Source organism: Scyliorhinus canicula, chromosome 19 (genome assembly GCF_902713615.1).
Source record: "Scyliorhinus canicula chromosome 19, sScyCan1.1, whole genome shotgun sequence".
Taxonomy (NCBI): domain Eukaryota; kingdom Metazoa; phylum Chordata; class Chondrichthyes; order Carcharhiniformes; family Scyliorhinidae; genus Scyliorhinus; species Scyliorhinus canicula.
In genome coordinates this window covers 85,826,112-85,844,099 of record NC_052164.1, presented here as the reverse complement: position 1 = coordinate 85,844,099, position 17,988 = coordinate 85,826,112, and the positions used below count along the sequence as shown (strand labels likewise).

The window sequence follows — 17,988 nt, the reverse complement described above, 5'->3', positions numbered from 1 at the left end:
AAAAACTGGAATGTTTTACCGGCGTTGGCGCCCGTTCCCAGACCCCATTCTGGGGCCTCCGTGGGGCTGGCAGGGGCGTGGCATGATTTGCGGGGGCGGGGCCTCAGCGCGGCGTCGGAGACCCGGTGCCACATAAAGACATGGCGCATTGGGACCCGCACATGCACAGTTGAGCAGGCGCCAACTAGCGCATGCGCAGTCGCCGTCTTCCCCCAGGCCGCCCTGCACAAAAATGATGCAGCGCTATAACATTGCTGGCGGAGGAAAGGAGGCCCGCCGACAGACAGGCTCGCCGATTGGTGGGCCCTGATCGCGGGCCAGACAACATCGGACCCCCGACACAGGCCGCCCCCCCCGAGCGTTCCCGCAGATTTCCCGCCGGCAGTGACCAGGGGTGAATGGCGCCCGCAGGACTCTGTCGCGTCGGAGCGTCTGTTCGGCCCATCGATGGCCCACGGCCAACGCCGCGCCAAAGGTGCCAGCGCAAATGGCGGCAATTCTCCGCACCTCAGTGCGTCGTGCGTCGGCATCGTGGCGTGGTTGCTCTGATTAACCGGCCCATGAGGGGCTCGGAGAACCGACCCCGATATCTTCAGAAATGCCTTATAGTGCATTGTTTTCCAACAGGAAGTGCAGATGTGGTTGAACTTGTGTTATTCACCCTGGGGTAACACTGACTGCAATACGATGCAGATAAACGATAAAGCATACACCAAATGTGGCCGTTGGTTAAATAAGATTTATTGAACTTCAGCAACGAAGCACACAGCTGGCTGTGGGTTGACTCTCTACTATTCTAAGTAAACTGACTCTACCTATCTAGACCAGGCTATCTCTGATCCACATGTCGAAGGTGTTGAACGATTTGTACACCCTGACTGTCAATACAGTTGTCACCAGTGAAAAGAGGCAGAGTGCTGATGCCTCATGTGTTTTATAGTTGGAAGCCCCCCCTCTGGTGTTCTGTCTGGTGATTGGTTGTGTTCTATTCTGTGTGATTGGCTCACCTGAGTGTCTGTCACTGCCTGCTTTTACCTCATGATGTGCATGGGTGCATATTATGACAGAACCAACCTCTTAAAAACCATGCACCAGTTTTAGGGGCTAATGCATTCACACATTCTGGAAGCTGTATTTCACATCAGTATTTATATTTAACATCAACCAGCATTCAGTAATTAAGAAAGTGGAGTGGACAAGATTTTTTTTTAAATTTTTTTAAAAAAGCTTTTTGTCTTATACTTTGCCAGCCAATGTACAAAAGGGATAAATTAAGCCTGCATCTGACAAATCAGAAATTAATTAAATACATCAGGATTCCCAATGAGTCACATGTCAGGTCATCGAACTGAAGCATATGGCTTGTAGATAATGATTGGACAATACTGAGCATGACCAATACAACATAAAATAGATATTAATGTACACTAGTGTACTGCGACTGTTTTAGCACTTCTCACTAGAAAATGTAAAGCGCTTTACCCGCCTTTTATTCATTTTGATTGATCATTGTGATATCTTTAAATGTAACTACCTGCTTCTTGTTAATTCACATTCCCATGTTGTGTTGCTGAATGGTTAATACTGATACCAAAATAGATTGCTTTTTAAATTACAAGTCACTATAGATGATAGGTATTAATAAGTTGACTGTGTATCAATGTCAGTCCTTCCCTGCTGATCCATGATAACTGACTATCCTACTACTCAAAATCACATCCATCTTATATTATACTTCATTTGCAATATTCAAGATTTAATATTATACTGTACAATATAATCACAAGAACACAGCACATACAGTGCAGAAAGAGGCCATTTGGCCCATTGAGTCTGCACTGACCGACTTAAGCCCTCACTTCCACCCTATCCCCCTAACCCGATAACCGCTCCTATCCTTTTTGGACACTAAGGGGAATTTAGTGTGACCAATCCACCTAACGTGCTCGTCTTTGGGCTGGGAGGAAACCGGAGCACCCGGAGGAAACCCAAGCAGACACGGGGAGAACGTGCAGACAGTGCACAGACAGTGCCCCAGCGGGCAATCGAGCCTTGAACCCTGACGCTGTGAAGCCACAGTGCTAACCACTATGCTACCGTGCTGCCCTGACAAGTAAAAGACGGTTAAAAAAAATACTGTTTCAGCCAATATGGAATCATTCAAATTAATTTATTTGGAATTATTTTTTCACAAGGCCACTTAAACCTCAGACTCTGCTCATCAGTACAAATCACTGTTGTGACAGCTGGTATCAATCTGCTGGCTGAACTTTATCAGGTGTTATACTGTGCACAATCTCCACACTGTAACCCCTCCATAATGGCAACATCACTTCAAAATTCAGATAAATATAGGCATGAACTCACATTCTATTATCCCATGTTGTAGTGCTGTAGAAGGCCAATATACTGCATTGTTAAAGTCCTCCAGTTTGTTATTTTTTTTAAAATCAACGATTTCACCAAGGAAAGGTAGGCCCAAATACTGGGCGGGATTCTCTCAGCCCGGGGCCGGGCCGGAGAATCCCCGCGTCCGGCACAAATCGTGCCACAGCGCCCTGATGCATGCACGTGATTCTCTGCAGAGCGGAGAATCGGCACCATTGGCGCGGCGTGATTGGCGCCGGTCATGGGCCGCTCTACGTGTCACTGCACCCACCATTCTTTGTTATTTTTTTTTGGTTTTTTTTAAGTTTAGAGTACCAAATTAATTTTTTCTAATTAAGGGGCAATTTAGTGTGGCCAATCCACCTAGCCTGCATATTTTTGGGTTGTGGGGACGAAACCCACGCAAACACAGAGAGAATGTGCAAATTCCACATGGACAGTGACCCAGAGCTGGGATCGAACCTGGGACCTCAGCGCCGTGAGGCCGCAGTGTTATTTTTTATTGTCTTCACACATACAATATTTGTGAGCCAGGTGTAGCCAAATTCATACTTTCAATGACAGACCACAACACACGAGAGAGAAATTCCTCTCCCCACTCCACTAACAATCTCTACCAAGACCCCAATCTCCCCCTCCCCCACCAATCTTTACCACTAGCCGCCGCCCCCTCAAACAAAGTGACAGTGGAGTGACTGTCTGGCAGAATGAGACAGACAGCTATCTGATAGTTCTGGAAGGAGGCCAAGTTCGTTTTGAAGGTCAGGGTCAGATCAACAAACGGCAGGGCAGCAACAAGCAGGAAAATCATCTCAGAGATGTCTTGTTGACTCCAGGCCGCCACGTGATTGGGTTTAATCTGTTTAGCCGCTGCATCCATAAAAAAGGATAGGTCTTAAGGGAAGCCGTCTGTGCTTAGGACAAATGTGGGGTAACAGCCAAAAGTACTGTTTTTGTTTGGTATTGTCGTTGGCAAGGCTGTCATTTATTCTTTATTCCTAGTTGCCATCAGAAGATAGCAATGGGTCTTTTACATGTGTGCCTGTATGGAGTGGACTAACACAATGATTTAGCTTGCAAAGCTACATGAGGGAGTAGGTGAAGAGTCAATCATATTGGCGGGAACTGGAATCACAGGTCTACAGCACAGTAAAGACCCTTCAGCCCATTGAACTGCACCGGTTAAAAACAACCACCTAACTATTCTAATCCCATTTTCCAGCATGCGGCCCATAGCCTTGTATGCCTTGGCACTGCAAATGTGCACCTAAATACCTCTGAAATGTTATGAGGGTCTCTGCCTCCATCAACATTTCAGGCATTTATAGAACAAACCAGGTAAGGAAATTAGCCAGTTGAGTTCTTAGCAAATCATTCTGGACCTTTGACGACATTTCCACTCTTGATCTGGCCAGTATGATTTTCCCAATGACCTGCCACTGGGGTGCATGCTTGAGTCAAACGGGAGGCTCCTTCAATGTACAAATCCAGCGGGACATAGGATGCTGACTATCATTCTAAGATTCAGTCAGGCAGAGTATGAGGCTGTGCATACTCTGCACAATTGCAGGGGAGGACGTAACTGAATAGGAGCCCAGCTGGTCACTTTCCGGGGCTAAAAAGGAGAAGGCATATCTTTTGGATCGCCACAAAAACAACTTGGACTGCCTGCTGTACAAGATCTTCCTTACTCCGTAAATGGACACACTCCAGCAGATGTACTTTTCGCAGGCCCAGAGCCTGGCCAGACTGCTTAAAACTCCTTTCTGCCCAGAGCTCAGTCGTTTGCTAGTGAGATTCAGTCTTCAAAATCGACCTGGCCGCCCAGCTAGCTCACACCACAGCTCCTGGAAGCCTCAAAATTAGGGTTCGTTTGAAACATTTCAGGAATAAATTACCTCTTGTATTCAAGACACAGCAGATTTTGACAATGCACAACACATTTTTCTCCACATTAATCCATAGCCTCTGCTTCACATTTCTGAACACAAACCAAGCAAAATGAAAATGTGTAAGTGTGGAAAATGCAACACTTTGCGAAGAATGAACAGATTCAATTTATTTCTCCAATTTCCTAGAAAACGTTACAGCATCACAACAGAGTTGAACACCTGAGACAAGTACATCCATGGTTGAGCATATGCCAGGCAGACTAAGTCTGCTCTCAATTTGGGGCAGAAAGACGCAGCTGGCCGTCTTCAGGCAGATTTAATTTGTAGGGTGAGAGGCCGCCTGTCGGCACCAAGGCAAATGGAGGCCCAATGAGGTAAGTCTTTGACTGATCTAAACTAAAGCTACGTTTTAAATGCCTAATGAATTAAATACATTTATGTAAAATAACCCATCACAATATACGTTCTGACACAAAACCTGAGAACGGCAAGATATTTTTTCCAAGGTAACTATGTAACCTGACCACAAAAGAAAACACGATTAAATGGTGTAACGTTAGACAGTCTGAAAATTGGGATTCTAAAGGAACACAAAATCCCTGCAGAATTTTCAATGGATTAAATGTCAAGTATGAAAACACATCACTAAATCAATGCAAAACCCTGAGGCAAAGCAAAATTATACTAAATTAGTGCCATTATTAAAGGACACACTGCAGCCAAGTTTTCATTTGTGCAAGCAATTTGTAGATTCCATAGTGAAAGCAACATTAAGTTCATAATATGTTCTCTCATGCTGTGAATTTCCAATTCGCCTTTGTTTGTTACCATGTACACAAGTTTTAAATTTGAAGACAAATTAATAGAATCCCATGCACGACCGATAAGCACTATTAAAAAATGTTTTTAATTATTGGTGCAACGACACTGATTGCCTCAGTCTCAAATCAGGAAGCTGGTTTTCAAATCCCAGCTCTGCAATTATTTCATCATCTGATCTGCAACACGGAGGTTCGATCATTTTTCTTTCTTTGTGTGCTAGGTGAGGCCTCTCACAAAGATTTGCGCAATGATTTATGTTCTAAATTTCAAGAAGGAGTATTTTATACAATTAGAATACAGTCTCAAAAAAATGCAGATTTGATTTCCAGTACGTTAGATCATGTAATATATTTCCCCCCCCCTGAAAAATTGTAAGTTACTTCCGGAGAGTGTGTAAATCAAGGGGGCTGGATTCTCTGATTTTGAAGCTATGTTCCCAATCTGGCGTGGGAACGGTGCCGTTTTAAGACAGAAAAAATGGTGTAAAATGGCCACCAATCCTCCGTTTGGCTGGGGGCTAGCAGCAAGGCAGCGTAGAGCACCCGGCTCTAGCTGCCGATATGGCTCGGAGAATTTCGGGTCCATGGCCGTGCATGCGTACGGCGGCGGCCACACCCTGCAACATGGTGCCAGCCACTCGCGGACCCGGCCCGCAAAATAGTGCCCTCCCTTTGGCCGGACCACACTCCCACAGTGCCCCAGCCCCAACTGTGGTGGCGCTGGGCAGATTCCGCAGCCACCATGTTGAGTTCCCGATGGATGAGACCATGAGAGACCCACGCCGTCGGGAACTTGGCCAGTCAGGGTTGGAGCATCGGGGGGCGGGCCTCAGGCAATGTCTTGAGGCCGTTGATACATTGCGTGGCGTACTCTCCGAGTATGCCGCTTTGGAGGGGGCGGAGCATCGCGAAAGGAGCGCCGCCCCCGATTTGGTCAGGAACTTTGATTCTCTGGCCGAACGCCGAATGCAATTTCGGTGTCGGCAACCGGAGAATCCTGCCCCCGCTGTTCAACAAAAGTTTCTTCACAAACATGGCAGCAATTACCAATTTTATTTCCCCCTAGTTATGTGTGACAACTGTTGCTAAAACATGTATAGTTTGAAAATGTCAAGCTATGTGATTCTTCCTAATTTGTCAATCAATAAAAACCTAGCACTGACTGCTTAACAATCAGATACCAGATCCTGAAGAGTGACACATTCTTAGAACAAAAAGTATCATAAGCAATCCCGCATGTATTTAGAGCAAGGAACCATTATACTAATTTATACTGTTACTTAAAGCAGTAGTAACTACATACGGGAAAGTATACTTGGTATAAAATACTCTATTCGCACCAAGGTGTTCTACTTTGTTATGCTTTAATAACTCCATTCCTGGCTAGTGATTTCTTTGTTGGTAGGTTCACTTCATGAGAGTCCATTGGTCAGATGCTGATGAAGCTGAAGTAGGTAAACTAGCTGACAACAAATATAATCCTTGCAGATCATATCTGATAACCACATTTACACACAGAATAGAACATCTGGGAATTACTCGGTGGGATCGGAATCCATCAACGTTTAAGAGTTGAAACAATGGTGAACTTTTAAACTTACAATAATGGTGAAGGAGTACCAAACATTCCCAAACACCTTTATCAGTTGTTTATTTAGAATTTTTCTTTGAAGTTCACTTTCAAATAGTCTCCATGCTGAAATCATTGATGACTGGTAGAATGATTCAATTAAGTTCCTCCTCTGGTTTATGACCACGGTAAACCTGATTGACTTTTGCCTTATTACTATCTGGTGCATCAATGATGCTAAAATTGCCCAAAGAAAGCTCTGAGCAAAAAGGAGAGCAATAAGATCCAAAGCAAAAGAGCCGGTTTTATTGGTAATTTTTCACTGTGGAAACTTCACATATATTAGACAACAACTCCATAACAATTTTCGAAATAAGTGTTTTATTATTCATACTGTTATCTGAATCATGCTGTAAATCCCTAGAAAACCTTGCGAGAGTCCTGAGGGTTCATCCCAATTACTTGGCTGGAACAGAAATTATTGCTTTGAACTTTGCTCAATGCTGATTCCATATGTGCACTTGACTGGAAATGAGAGTAACCTGCAACCCTCATCACTTTGGCTTCATAATTCTTTTGGTGAATCTTTCCCTTTAGATTCTGGAGAAAATCCGTAGGGCCTGATCAAACGGCCTCATCGCGCCCAACTCCGGACACGGTTACCATTGGATAGCCAAGTCGTTCTCGGCACTGTAGGTGCCAAGAAAAATCCCGCTACACGCGCCCAAAACAGGACTCTTTCTTTCTTGTTAAATCACGCCCCTAGAATCTTCAAAGATTTCACACTCCAAAATTCTAGTTGGAGTCAAGCTTGGTTCAGTGCTGATATTCATATTTTACAATTAGAAGGTTATGGGCTTGAGCCATTGATGAGAACGTCCCACACAAGCCTTTCAGGGCTCGATTCAATTAACTGCTGGTACCTGATATCCACAAAGCGATCTCCAACCCCCTCACCCAGCAGCTCCCCCAACACCCATACAAGGCACCTCAGCCCAATCGCACGTGCCAGCTTGGCACCATGACAATGTTCATGGTAGCTTGGCACCGTGACAGTGTAGCTGGCAGTGCCACTTCGGCATTGTGCTGGCACTGCCAGAGTGCTTAGGCTGTACCAGCACTACTAAGGCATCACCCTGCCCAAAGGGTATGCAGCTGGGGCCTCTGATTCCCTGGGGGACCCCCCCAGAAGTGCCATTCCATCCAGTCCCCGTTTGTGGGTACCAATGTTGAACAGTACTTGCCCAACGTTTGCGAGGTGAAGGGGAGCAATCCCAAAGCCTAGGTACCTCAGGAATCGCACATTAGAGTGAGGCTAGCTGTCTCACTCAATTCTGCAGAGTGATCCTGGGATTTATATCGTAACAGCTCGTGAGATCGCGTTGGATCTTGCGAGGCATTGCGCGTCTGGTAGATCCAGGGAGCGGGGCCTCCTGGCCTTTATTGGCCACGCTGTGCTGCGTGAGTTGCTTTTCAGGTGCAGCTTGACCATTGGATCGTGCCCTCTGCTTCCATCAGATGCCAGTACCACACTGATGTCAGTCAGGTGTACAGATACTGAACGTCAATCAGATTGTAACCCTCACCAGCAGGAGACCAGTGCTCATTCCAGTCACTATTACGGAGTTGCCAGTGAGCGGGGTATTCATATCTGGTCGAAGTGGAGTGATGGCATTTCAGCTCATTCAGCATATCACCCCAGTCAAGCTGGCATCCTATCCAAATCAAAGTTTTCTTCATAAAGAAACAAGGCATTCCATAAAGTACGTGAAAAAAATAGGCAATCGTCTATGCCACGAGGAGTGGCGGAGAGAGAGAGAGAGAGAAAGGAAATTTTGTCCACATCACGAAAAAAAAAACCAACAGAACTCCAACACGGAGTTCACAAAATGAGAGAGAGGCCAGCTGTATAAAGATTTGACTCTGTTCTTTTCAACCCAACTATTTTCTGGTGGATGTTGAGTGAGCAGATTCTCCGTCAACCCTGACTATGTCAATCTGTCATGTCTGAAGCCACCCTGGGAATCTCACCTTCTGTGGTCTTAAAACACCTCAACAGATCTTTCATCAGCTGAGCTGGCAGGAAATTCACACAGCCCTCTGGGAGCAGGGCCCTGGAATTAAAATAGTTGACCAAAAGGCTGTTTAACTATCAAATACCTTTGTAAAAAGAATTATTTAATGCAAAGTTTAAAAGATGCAGAAGGAGATAAGATTTCAAGTTTGAAAGTTTGTACTGTTACACCCGGGATAAGTGAACAGTAACCAACTGCTTAACTGTTTAAGCAACTACTGAGATAAGCTCAACAGTTTCCAGCAAACAAAAGAAAAACGCTTACATTATCATGGGGAGCTGTCTGGTAACTATTGTTCTTTATCGCTCTCTCTCCCCCGCCCCCACCACCCCTCCCCAGACCTCCCCGCCCCCAACACCCCTCCCCAGACCTCCCCAATTACAGCAGTACAATCTCTAGCTCATTGCAACCCATGCTATAGTCGATCTGAATCCCAGAACACAGTGCATGATATAACCTTGTATTACTTTGCCAGTTAATGCAATTAGTACCTTGTGCAGAAGAAGTGGTTATAGCATCACAGCTGTGCATGTAGAGCTCAATTACATTGGTGATGAACGGTTACTATTGAACATCAGCTTTGCCCATTTCACTCCATTCCGTCCAGGAATAAAAGATAACCTCAAGGTCACGCTATTAATCAGAATCGCCAGCTGCTGTCATGACAACCTAATGCCTGTTGTGCAGTACAGTGTTTTTAATGCAAGATTTACCATCATGACATCATATAGACATTCCTCCTGAAATACCTTGTCAATATTTTGTGATACAGCAGGACTGCAATATTTAATCACGCTCTACACTGCTCAGTTCAAGATATGAACATTGTATCTATTTGTACACAAAGAACATTATGTGCAACTCATTTACTACACACTGCAACTGCAAGGTCAATTAACACAGCCTAAATACAAGAGACAAGCTGCAGCCATCTGGCATCTTCTCAAACCCAAAGTGAAGCAATGACTGAGCGGCTTCAAAATAGCGTCTGTAATAAGCAAATTTTGTTTCATGTTTGCAGTCCAGGAATATATTGTACTTAACAAGAGTTAAATCAAGAAATACAGTTTACAATGGACGTCATTTGTGGCACTGATGTTACTTTAACTGCCAGACCTGGGCAGGCACCAGGTAACAAACATTAATACATTTCCAGGTACACAGTCTTAAGTATGTTTGGATGACAACTGCAAGGTTGAATTCCGTATCAGGACGATGGAGCTTCCAAACTGGTTTCCTTGAATGACACCAAAATCGCAGCTTCATCAACCACTTTGATCACAAACTATCAAAATGTAGATATCCAGACTTCCAGTTTATGTTTTTTTTTTGTTTTTGGTAGCAGAGGGATGAACTTTTTCTGCATATGTACAAACCAAACTACAGCTCTTGTGAAGTAAAATGCCTTTCAATATCAGTTTTTAAACCGCATAATGCACAAGCTGAATGGAAGGGACACGAAGAGTGAATCAAAGGCTCACGAGAATCCCTGCAGTGCAGAAGGAGGCCATTTGGCCCATTGTGTATGCATCAACACTGGGCAAAATCATTCTATTTAGGCGCAAACCTCTATCCTACCCCAGTAACCCCACCTAATATTTTGGACACTTAAGGCCAATCTACCTAGCCTGCACATCTTTGGGGTGTGGTTGGAAACCGGAGCACCCAGAGGAAACCCACGTAAATATGGGGAGAACGTGCAAACTCCACACAGTCACCTGAGGCTGGAATCGAATCCGGGTCCCTGGCACTGTGAGGCAGCAGTGCTAACCACAGTGCCATCGAATGTAATCAGTAGAAACAGAATGCACAGCTTAAAACAGATGCAAGAAATTGTTTATGCATTAAAATTATCACTCTTCTTAAATAGTATTTTAACTGCAGACAGCCTCCCTATGCCACCCAACTTATTATACTGGTCATTAACTTAGGTACTTGTTTTCCTGTTACTAAAAAATGTATTGATTTTCATTTAAACGATCAGACTTTATCATCTTGCTGGGTGAGGATGTATAATTATCTGCATCAATTTGCAGAAAATAAATGTCAACGGTTTAGATTAATTTGTAGAATTCAGACAAGTCATTTGCAAAAGCAGAGGAAAGCCAGGACCAAGTGAAATTATACTCACAGAGCTCAAGACATTGTTTTGGTACATGAGCTCAAGTTCAACTCCAAATACAACCTATCTATGCCAAAAGCTTTAGACTACACGTCGTTGAAAGTAATGTTTAAAACAAATGCAAGTCGGAGAATTGCCACCCACACATCCTTCACCCCAACCCCTCCCCTCTTTTATATGGAAGGCAACTTTTGCAACTTTCTATTCTGGACTGGCAGAACTCCCATTTTAGCACCAGTGAAAGCAAGTGCCATTCATCCAAACAAAAGCATTTAGATGGTGCTACTAAGAAGCAGAGTGGCAAAACACAGAAATCTGCCAGGGTAGAAACTGCTGCTAGTGCCAAACTGGTGCTTCCGGTGATGGGAGCAAACCTCTGCTTTGCCAATGGAAAAAATATGATGAACACAAATAACGTGTAATCAACAATAGAAAGCCTAATGCTCAACCTGGTCCTACCAACGAGCGGCATTCAAATCTTTTAAGAGCATTTGTTCAAAGTTCCGATTCTGATAGATTCAGTATGATATCTGTGTTGTAAATGCCCAAGTGCAGAATCTTGGGCTTCAATCCAAAACAGTTGGGTGCAGAGTAAAATCATTCGAACAGCTGTGTCTATACAGACAACTAAGGCCTGGGTTTACCAGTCAGAGGGAGAATGGCTGGTAAAATAGTGGGCAGCTACGCTGGAACGGCTGCCCATAGCTGTCTCACTAGTGGGGAGGCGGGCAGGAGGTGGGCTGTCATGTTGATCATCATTTCACAGGAGGAGGAGAGACGATTTGCATAATTAAGGCTCCAATTAGGAGCCTGCACAAGGACAGCGAGCCTACTGGACAGCCAATTGGGAGGTTGTCTGTGGTAAAATCACAGAGCCCATCCTGCTGCAGGCATGTGAAAGAGCTGAACAGTGGACCTGCTGTGGCTGCTGATGTTGTATATACTAAACAAAATCGCCATCTCTCTCTTTCAAAAAGTGTTTAATTCTGCCATGAGTTTATCAAAACTAACAAGTCATGGTACAGTTTCTGGGTTTTGTCCAGGTGCTTGCAAGCAGACTTTATCAAAGTGATTGCTGGGAATTCTGACTTGCACAATGAGACCAGGAGTAGTTGAGACCACTTGTTCGTATTATGCCTTTGCCTATTAGGCTGCATCACTTGCTCCAATTAATCATAGTGGACACAATGATAAACTCCTGCCTCCATAAACCTTTGCTATTGTTTCCAGGGTGCTGATGGCCAGCATTTTCACACATGTTACAGACCACTATAGCAGATAACCAAGATAACCAATAATCAGCAACCAGGGAAGTATAACACACACAGTGGTTTAAAATCACCCCACGCATGCGGGTCTTACCATTTCACCATTAAATGCACAAAAAGCATTAGGCACACACTGTGCAAAGTGAATATTGAAATCATGTGCCCATCAGCTGTGAAAACTGCTGGTTTAAAAAAAAGATTCTACTCAAATATACAATTACCCAAATATGTGTCCCCAATTAACCACATGAGGTCAGTGGCTAATGTATGGACAATACTGATCTAGTAGAGTTGTCAGCCAGATAAGATGATACACCACTCCATCCTTTTTACAGAAGGTACACCACCTGTGGCACAAGTGGTTAGCATCACAAATAAGATAAGGAAAATATATAGCTCATGCCGAGAAATTATTAAACCTACAGCTGTGTCACTACAAAGCACTAGAAATCAATGACTACCCCCTTGATCAAATTTCTCCAAGGCTTTCTAATAAATTGGGTTATGTGAATACCTCCAAGACGGATGGGGCAGCCATATCCTTTGGGAGATGTTAGTGGCTCGCAACATGTTTCAAATTCATTTAATGATGCACTCCAATTTAAGGTGCCCATATGCTCACTACTATCTGTTAATTGTACTGCCAGACCAAAATTCAAAAGAATTTCTATTAGTCCACTTCGACAAGAACAGTTCATTTGGCTCCGACTATCTTTATTTTCAGGGCTTTCCTCAATAACTTGGGAAGTTTCGCCAGTGAGCAGCTGAACTCTACAGGGCAGGTACATTCCAGGATTGATACTCAAGCTGATCACAACAAATGGAAGGGAGCATTTAGCCCCAGTTCATCAAGGTTATAGAGGGAGGAAGAAATGGGCTTATTTTGCATCGTCAACAAATGATTTTTAATCCTAATGGAACCACCATTGGATTTTAGAGCAGTGGCCAAATATTAAGCAACATTGGGCAGCAGTCTCCGTTTGGGAGACAGGAGTGTTTCAGCCAGGATTGAGTTGCATGCGATTCGCGTTCCTGTTCGATATGCAGAGGAACAGGTGGTATTGAGGAAGCAGGGGGGCTGCAGAAGAACTTGAACAGGCAAGGAGAGTGGTCAAAGAAGTGGCAGATATAATACAATGTGGAACAGTGTGAGGTTATGCCTGGTAGGAAGAATGGAAGCAGGGCGGCATGGTGGCAGAGTGGGTAGCACTGCTGCCTCACGGCACCGTGGACCCGGATTCGATCCTGGACCTGAGTCACTGTCCATGTGGAGTTTGCACATTCTTGCCGTTCCTGGGTGGGCCTCACCCTCATAACCCAAAGTTATGCAGAGTAGGTGGATTGGCTACACTAAATTGCCTCTTCATTGGAAAAAATAATTGGGTACTCTAAATTTATTTTCAAAAAAGGAAGAATGGAGGCATAGACTATTTTCTAAAAGGGAAAATGCTTCAGAAGTCAGAAGCACAAAGGGACTTGGGAGCCCTTGTACACGATTCTCTTAAGGTTAACTTGCAGATTCAGTCGGCAGTTGGGAAGGCAAATGCAATGTTAGCATTCATGTCAAGAGGGCTAGAATACAAGAGCCGGGATGTACTTCTTAGGCTGTATAAGGCTCTGGTCAGGCCCCATTTGGAGAATTGTGAGTAGTCATAGGCCCCGTACTAAGGAAGGACGTCCTTGGAAAGGGTCCAGAGGAGGTTCACAAGAATGATCCTTGGAATGAAGAGCTTGCCATATGAGGAGCAGTTGAGGGCTCTGGGTCTGTATTCGTTGGAGTTGAGAAAGATGAGGAAGGATCTTATTGAAACTTACAGGATACTGAGAGGCCCAGATAGACTGGGCGTGGAGAGACTTTTTCCACTATTAGGAAACCGAGGGCACAGCCTCAGACTGAAGGGACGATCCTTTAAAACTCAGATGAGAAGGAATTTCTTCAGCCAGAGGGATGGTGAATCTGGGAATTCTTTGCTGCAAAAGGCTGTGGAGGCCAAAACACAGTCTTTCAGACAGAGATAGATAGGTTCTTGATTAATAAGGGGATCATGGGGTTATGGGGAGAAGGCAGGAGAATGGGGATGAGAAAAATATCAGTCATGATTTAATGGAGGAGCAGACCCGATGGGCCGAGTGGCCTCATTCTGCTCCTATGTTTTATGGCTTTATGGTAAGCAGGTTATGGCATGTAAATGGGCCAGCACTCTGCCACTGTAAATTCAGGGCAATTCCTGGGGACGGAGTTAGCGCTTACAGCACAGCAGCTGGAGCTGTTTTTAAGCTTACCACACACTCACTGCAGGCATGGAGAGGACTCACAGAAGACGGCCTGTCGAGGTGAGGAGTTCAATTTGGACTCACAGCTCCATGCCACTGACGGGCTGAGGGACACCCTCTTCCCCAGGATTAAGCGTCCACTCAAGTCTGCTCTCCTTAACATGGCCCAGAAAGAGACAGTTAGTGACCCAGAGGGGCGGGGGATCACTGGTGAGGCCTCCGCCCCGAGAGGGACAGAGAACCAGGGAGGGCCCCAAAGGTCACAGTGCAGGTGACTTCTGGTTGGGGTGAGCTCTGCTGATCCACAGCTTCCTCTGTGATGGGACAGCACTTCTGAGGAGTGCCAACACCTGGTGGCCCCTGTGATTGAACTTGGCCACACCCATCCGCTTGATGTAATACCTGGGTCTCCAGAGGGGCGACCTGCATGGATTCCCACATCACGTGAGGACTTCTGAGCATTCAAAGGCACAGGCAGTACTCAGCAGTGTGAACAGCCGGGAACTTCTAAGTAGCACCAAAGGGGTGTGTTTAAAAGGCAGATTGCAGCAATGGCAATCCAAGCCAGGCCACCCAATCCCAGCTACTGCTCCCAGTCCGGGCAGCCACCCACCAGCAAGCCTGACCATTTTCAATGGTTTTCTTTAGTCTCTCCCTCCCTCTCTGCAACCTTGGCGTTTGTAAATACTTGTAATGCCCAATTGACATCCGTCTGAGAGTGGCAGAGCATCGCCAAAGGGCAGAGCATGAAGTATCCAACCCACTAATCTTAATTAAATGCATGCAAATGCTAATTTTGCATGCCCCCTGCCAACGTAGGGCGCAAACACCTTTTTCGCCACCAGGAAGGGACTGCAGCATGGCACCTGAATCAGCACTGGGCACGAGCCTCGATTTTTACCGGATGCCCGATCCCAGCATCGCGAGGTGGAGAATTCAGCCCATGTGTATGTTATTTCGTTCTCATAACAATTATAATGTGATAACAAATCCATATTTAAAAGGCTGCTGTTTTATTTATTTATTGAAGTTGCACTTATTTATTTGAGGATAAAACAGTTCCTGGAACCCACACACCATTCCACCACCATTCTCAGCCATCTGCCAAAGCTGTTCTCAAATCTAAATGCAAGGAGTTACCAATAGTAATAATAATAGTAATAATATTTATTGTCACAAGTAGGCTTACATTAACACTGCAATGAAGTTACTGTGAAAAGCCCCGAGTCGCTATATCCCGGTGCCTGTTCGGGAATACGGAGGGAGAATTCAGAATGTTCAAATGACCTAACAGCAAGTCTTTCGAGAGGGAGGAAACGGAGCACCCGGAGGAAACCCACGCAGACACACAGGGAGAACGTGCAGACTCCACACAGTCAGTACCCAAGCCGGGAATCGAACCTGGAACCTTGGTGCTCTGAAGCAACAGTGCTAACCATTGTGCTACCATGCTGCCCCCCCCAAAAGGGCCACAGAACCATAGGAATAAGGTTACATCTAGGTAAGAGGCTCTTTGGGACAGTGTGTTTGTGGTGGCTCTTTCCGAGAGAAATCCAAAGCTAAAATGCCTTGCTCACTCCCTTATATGTTACTCTGCCTCAAACGTGTATTTACTTTATTTCTAAAAGATGCTGTGGCCCCTGCAGTGATAATCCTGCATCATCTGCACTCAGCATCTATATATGAAGACCCCCAGTAGCTTTGGCTGGGAATTCTTGCTGCCATCTCAGCAAAGTAGGTTTGCACTGCCTCCAGCCCGCCCCGCACCCCCATAGCTTTCCACTGTATAATACAAATCCAATTATGGCCTACTTGATAACAGTTCTCAACTATCCTTTTGAAAATGCAAGTGAAAATAAAGCACCTTCTTGGTATCTGCATTTACAAACACGAGTATTATGAATTTCACACATCTGTGGCAATGACAGCTGCATCAGTGGCAGCTCTAAGTGAGGTTCAGCAGCAGCAGCTGTCTTGCATTAGCAAAGCATTAGCCAGATTGAAATGACACATCATGCATCTGTATGTTCAGCACCAAATATTCATCCACAACACATTTTCTGTCCCCTGTTGTATTGAAGTTTGCGAGTACAGGAGGGTCAGTTAAAGTCCTACGGTATTATAGACAACTCAAAAACAATGTAAATTGACTTAGCTACCAGATAGGTCTCCTGTCTTCCGTAGACTGACCATCAAATAATTTCATGGTGCGAAGCTCAACCAAGTTACTTGCAAGAATTTTAAATACTTGAAACAAGCAAAACTGACTAAATCAGCATCGCTATCATGTTTCAGAGAGTGAAGAGGTGCAGCTTTCGTTCCTCACTTTAACGCCTTCCCAGTTTCAATCTCAGTACCGTAGAAAGGTGCCAAGTGGAAGCCAGGAAACTCCACAGGCAACAAAGGAATATTTAGCTCTCTCAATCAAATACAAAAAAACATCCATTAGTTCAGTGTTTATTTTAAACACAAATTCTAGACTCTATTTAAAATGTTCTACGGAAGTACAGGATTTTTTTTAACCCATCACAATGCAAATACTCCCAAGATTACAGAACACATTCAAGTCATTGTTGCTGGTATCAGTTAACAATTGCTTATTTCATTTCAGGTTAAATGAAAGGCATGTTGTTCCCTTGGACCCACAAACAGGCCCTCATTATGACACACATTTAAATGCCTGTTTTGGCTTTATCTGTGACAAGAAAATTGGAACAAAGCAAAATCGAACAAGGTTGTAAAAGAATGGCAAAGGTCTGAAGTTTCAAGCTAACTGGAATATTTCTTATTGCACAAAACAAATACTGAAACAATGCTGATTGCCAGAGCGGCTCTGAAGGACAAAAAAACCACCTCATCAATCACACAAACACCCTGGGAGCTCCTTAGTCAGTCAACCAAGGTGATAACAAATTGCATCGGGATGGGCTGCCATGGTCAAGTTTAGCACATTCACTATCCTTCTGAGATAGCTATCACCAGTCTCCAGAGGACCTTGGAAAAAGTACTCAGATTTTCAAAGCAGACACACACAAGACCGAAATGTGTGAACAACAGCAACAAATGTTTTTCATATTCATAAAATATTCCGGTCTACCATTTCATACAAAATGCTACCTTTCAAATTGGTAAATGACTTCATTAAATGGAGGAATTTCACAAATTGTATTAACATATTTTATATTGTACAGTGCAAATTTAACCAGTGTGCCTTTAATTTCTTTTAATATTAAAGTGGGACAGAAGGCTCATTTGCTGTAATATATCACAATGCCAATATATTTATAATGCTTTAAACATTCAGTAAACATATTAACATAGAAAATAGGAACAGAAGGAGGCCGACCTTCAAGCCTGCTCCACCATTTATTATGGTTGAATTGGCTGATCCTCCAACTCAACAGTTGGACTCAGTCGGTAGAACTGCTGCTTCACGGCACCGAGGACACAGGTTTGATCCCAGCCCTGGGTCACGGTCCGTGGAGTTTGCACATTCTCCCCGTGTCTGTGTGGGTCTCACACCACAACCCAAAGATGTGGAACATTGGCCACGCTAAATTGCCCCTTAATTGGGAAAA

The 17,988-nt window shown here is 44.5% G+C and overlaps 1 protein-coding gene across 30 annotated transcripts in view; it reads right to left on the bottom strand.

The window, feature by feature from the left end:
* Positions 1–17,988, bottom strand: part of LOC119954469 (neural cell adhesion molecule 1-like) — a 563,058-nt gene that overhangs the window by 447,682 nt on the left and 97,388 nt on the right. The gene's annotated exons all lie outside the window — the stretch shown is intronic.